Here is a 5,000-nt window from a genome sequence, read left to right as displayed (position 1 = left end):
GGGACCGGGCCCGGGGCTTTAACTCTGTCCGGCAGGTCCCGGGGTGCTGGAGCCCCCGTCCTGCAATCCAGCTGAGGTTCCGGGTGCTGGGGTCCATCGGGGCCTGCAGAGGCTCTCCCTGGCCTGGGGGTAGGGTTTGGAAGCTAAGCCCCAAGCCCGCCATGAGCAGGACGCCGTTTAGGCCCCGGTCGAGCGGGCGAGTGGATTTGTGGAGCCCTGGCCCCAGCCAAGCAGGTTCAGAGCCTCCCCGTGCCAGACTGACGCACCTGAGGGCCCACCGGAGGTCATGCCCGGGCCCCGGCAGCGCATGGGCAGCATATCCCCAGACCTGGTTACCTGGCAGACTGGGACCTGCTGGCACCCTGGCCCTGCCGAGCCCCAGTTCTCTCCCAGGGCTCGACAAATCGACGACCAGATGGCCGAACTTCCCTGGAAGTCCCGATGAGGTGCCATTCGCCTCCCAGATCCCAGCTAGGGCTCCATGAGGTCGGGTTCTTTTACGCCTTGGGTCCCCTCTGTCACCTCGCGTGCACGGATTGCAAGAAAGGGGGGTAATTTCCCTCCGGATTACTAGGGACAGGGTACGCCCAGACACCCCTCCAAGGCTGGTGGTTCTCTGCCATGGGGACCAGATAGGCTATGCCTGGGTAACACCTCCCTAGGCCACCCGGGGCTTCCTTCCGCCAGGCCGACGGCATGTCAAATTGCCCAGGACGGGCTCCATGGCTCTTGGGCAGTCGTCCCCTGGGCGCCCGGGGCTCCATCCACCCCGGCGGCATGGAAAAGTGGCCAGGACGGGCTCCATGCGTCCCGGGCATTCGTCCCCCGGGCGTCCGGGGCTCCATCCAGGCTGACGGTATGGCAGAGTGCCCGGGTCGGGCTCCATGGTTTTCACGGTGGTCCTCCCCTGGGTGTCTGGGGGCTCCAGGCCGAAGGCATGGAAAAGTGCCCAGGACGGGCTCCATGCGTCCCGGGCATTCGTCCCCCGGGCGTCCGGGGCTCAATCCAGGCTGACGGTATAGCAGAGTGCCCGGGTCGGGCTCCATGGTTTTCACGGTGGTCCTCCCCTGGGTGTCTGGGGGCTCCAGGCCGAAGGCATGGAAAAGTGCCCAGGACGGGCTCCATGCGTCCCGGGCATTCGTCCCGGGACGGGGACGGGGACGGGGACAGGGACAGGGTCGGGAGAGTCCAGGCGGCTTCACTTCCGTGTCCAGCCATCTGATCGCCCAGATTCCCTCGGCCATCTGGTCGTCCGGATCCCCTCGGGCATCTGGTCGCCCGCAACGCTTTCCTATAAGGGCGACCAGATGGCCGAACTTCCCTGGAAGTCCCGATGAGGTGCCATTCGCCGCCCGGATCCCAGCGAGGGCTCCAGGAGGTCGGGTACATTCGCGCCTTGGGTCCCCTCTGTCACCTCGCGTGCACAGATTACAAGAAAAGGGGGTAATTTTCCTCCGGATTACTAGGGAGAAGGGTACGCCCGGACACCCCTCCGAGGCTGGCGGTTCTCTGCCATGGGGACCAGATGGGCTATGCCTGGGCAACACCTCCCTAGGCCACCCGGGGCTTCCTTCCTCCAGGCCAACCGCATGTCAAATTGCCCAGGACGGGCTCCATGGCTCCTGGGCAGTCGTCACCCGGGCGTCCGGGGCTCCATCCAGGCTGACGGCATGGAAAAGTGCCCAGGACAGGCTCCATGCGTCCCGGGCATTCATCCCCCGGGCGTCCGGGGCTCCATCCAGGCTGACGGCATGGCAGAGTGCCCGGGTCGTGATCCATGGTTTCCAGGGATGTCCTCCCCTGGGTGTCTGGGGGCTCCAGGCCGAATGCATGGAAAAGTGCCCAGGACGGGCTCCATGCGTCCCGGGCATTCGTCCCCTGGGCGTCCGGGGCTCCATCTAGGCTGACGGTATGGCAGAGTGCCCGGGTCGGGCTCCATGGTTTTCACGGTGGCCCTCCCCTGGGTGTCTGGGGGCTCCAGGCCGAAGGCACGGAAAAGTGCCCAGGACGGGCTCCATGCGTCCCGGTCACTCGTACCCCGGACGTCCGGGGCTCCATCCAGGCTGACGGCATGGCAGCGTGCCCGGGTCGGGCTCCATGGGTCCCGGGCAGCCCTCCCCCGGGCGTCCGGGGCTCCCACCTCCAGGCAGACGGCATGTCAAAGTGCCCAGGACGGGCTCCATGAGTCTGGGACAGTCCTCCCCCGGGCGTCTGGGACACCCGTCTCCATGAGGCCAACGGCATAGGCAAAGTACCCAGGACGGGCTCCATGGGTCCCGGGCAGACCTCTCCCCGGGCATCCGGGGCTCCCACCTCCAGGCCGACGGAATGTCAAAGTACCCAGGACGGGCTCCATGGGTCCCGGGCAGCTTCCCCCGGGCGTCCGGGGCACCCACCTCCAGGCCGACGGCATGTCAAAGTACCCAGGACGGGCTCCACGGGTCCCGGGCATTCCTCCCCCCAGGTCGTCCGGGCCCTAGAGCTCCGGTGGTCCAACCTGCGCCTGAGGCCCAGCCGGGGTCCAAGAGCCCTGCCTTGCGTGGGCAGGAAGTCAGGAACCCCACCGCGAAGGCTTGGGATGGATGGGGAGCTGGGAGTCCTTTCGATCCCGGCCATCTGGTCGCCCGCGATGCTTTCCAATGGGGCGACCAGATGGCTGGGCTTCCCTGGAAGTCCCGATGAGGTGCCATTCGCCTCCCGGATCCCAGCTAGGGCTCCATGAGGTCGGGTTCTTTTACGCCTTGGGTCCCCTCTGTCACCTCGCGTGCACGGATTGCAAGAAAGGGGGGTAATTTCCCTCCGGATTACTAGGGGCAGGGTACGCCCGGACACCTCTCCAGGGCTGGTGGTTCTCTGCCCGGGGGACCAGATGAGATATGCCTGGGCAACACCTCCCCCGGGCGTCTGGGGGCTCCATTCTCCGGGCCAACGGCATGGCTCAATGCCCAGGACGGGCTCCACGTGTCCCGGACAGACCGCCCCTGGGCGTCCGGGGCACCCATCTCCAGGAGGCCAATGGGATGGCAAAGTACCCGGGAAGGGCTCCACGGGTCCCGGGCAGCCTTCCCCGGGCGTCCGGGGCTCCCACCTCCAGGCCGACGGCATGTCACACTGCCCAGGACGGGCTCCATGGGCCCCGGACAGACCTCCCCCCGGGCGTCCGGGGCACCCATCTCCAGGAGGCCAACGGGATGGCAAAGTACCCGGGAAGGGCTCCACGGGTCCCGGGCAGCCTTCCCCCGGGCGTCCGGGGCTCCCACCTCCAGGCCGACGGCATGTCACACTGCCCAGGACGGGCTCCATGGCCCCGGACAGACCTCCCCCAGGCGTCCGGGGCACCCATCTCCAGGAGGCCAACGGGATGGCAGAGTAACCGGGAAGGGCTCCACGGTCCCGGGCAGCCTTCCCCCGGGCGTCCGGGGCTCCCACCTCCAGGCCGACGGCATGTCACACTGCCCAGGACGGGCTCCATGGGCCCGGACAGACCTCCCCCGGGCGTCCGGGGCACCCATCTCCAGGAGGCCAACGGGATGGCAGAGTAACCGGGAAGGGCTCCATGGGTCCCGGGCAGCCCTCCCCCGGGCGTCCGGGGCTCCCACCTCCAGGCCGACGGCATGTCACACTGCCCAGGACGGGCTCCATGGGCCCCGGACAGACCTCCCCCGGGCGTCCGGGGCACCCATCTCCAGGAGGCCAACGGGATGGCAGAGTAACCGGGAAGGGCTCCATGGGTCCCGGGCAGCCCTCCCCCGGGCGTCCGGGGCTCCCACCTCCAGGACGAAGGCATGTCAAAGTGCCCAGGGCGGGCTCCACGGGCCCCGGGCAGCCCTCCCCCCGGGCGTTCGGGGCACACATCTCCAGGAGGCCAACGGCATTGGCAAAGTACCCGGGAAGGGCTCCACGGGTCCCGACCAGGCTTCCCACGGGCGTCCCGGGCACCCTCCTCCAGGCCGACGGCATGTCAAAGTGTCCAGGACGGGCTCCATGGGTCCCGGGCAGCCCGCTCCCGGGCGTCCGGGGCTCCCACCTCCAGGCCGACGGCATGTCAAAGAGCCCAGGACGGGATCCACGGGTACCGGGCAGTCCTCCCCCGGGCGTCCGGGGCTCCCATCTCCAGGCCAACGGCATGGCTCAATGCCCAGGACGGGCTCCATGGGTCCCGCGCAGGCCTCCCCCGGACGCGTCCGGGGCAACCATCTCCATGAGGCCAACGGCATTGGCAAAGTACCCGGGAAGGGCTCCACGGGTCCCGGGCAGGCCTCCCCCGGGCGTCCAGGGCACCCACCTCCAGGCCGGGTCGGGTGCTCAGGCCCTGGGCCCTGTCTCCCAGCCTGCCGCACTGCCAAGGGCCCGGAAAGGGGTTCCGATGTGCCCGGGGAGCCTCCCCTTGCTTGTCTGTGTTCAGGAGCTCCATCCGGGGCCCCTGAGGGCCCCGGGGAGGGTGGCCTCCCCACCCCGGGCTCCGTCCTGGGTCCTGCCGCGGGGCAGGGTGCCCGGGACGGGGTCCGGCGGGCCCGGGGAGGCTTCCCCTGTGCCTCCGGGCCTGGGAGCCCCGGCTGGGTCCAGGGGCCCGGTCGGGGCCCCGGGTCGGGCGCTCCGGCCCTGGGCCCGGTCCCCCGGGCTGCCGCTCCACCCAGGGCCCAGGACAGGGGTCCGTCGGTCCCTTGCAGGCCTCCCCTGCTTGTCAAGGTGTAAGCGGGCCCCGGGTCGGAGGGCCCGCCGGCCCCTGGCAGCCTCCATGGCTGTGGCCCGGCTGGGGCCCCGGGCCTCCGGCCCGCCATGCCCCGGGCGCCCGCTCCCTCCTTCGTGGGGGCACGGGGCGACCGGATGGCGTCCCTTTCGTGCCCGGCCATCTGGTCGCCCGGATCCCCTCGGCCATCTGGTCTCCCGGATCCCCTCGGCCATCTGGTCTCCTGGATCCCCTCGGCCATCTGGTCTCCCGGATCGCCTCGGCCATCTGGTCGCCCGCAATGCTTTCCAATGGGGGCGACCAGATGGCC

Source organism: Lissotriton helveticus, chromosome 9 (assembly GCF_964261635.1).
Source record: "Lissotriton helveticus chromosome 9, aLisHel1.1, whole genome shotgun sequence".
Lineage (NCBI taxonomy): Eukaryota > Metazoa > Chordata > Amphibia > Caudata > Salamandridae > Lissotriton > Lissotriton helveticus.
The sequence above is the reverse complement of the archived record's forward strand: the minus strand, read 5'-3'. Positions refer to the sequence as shown.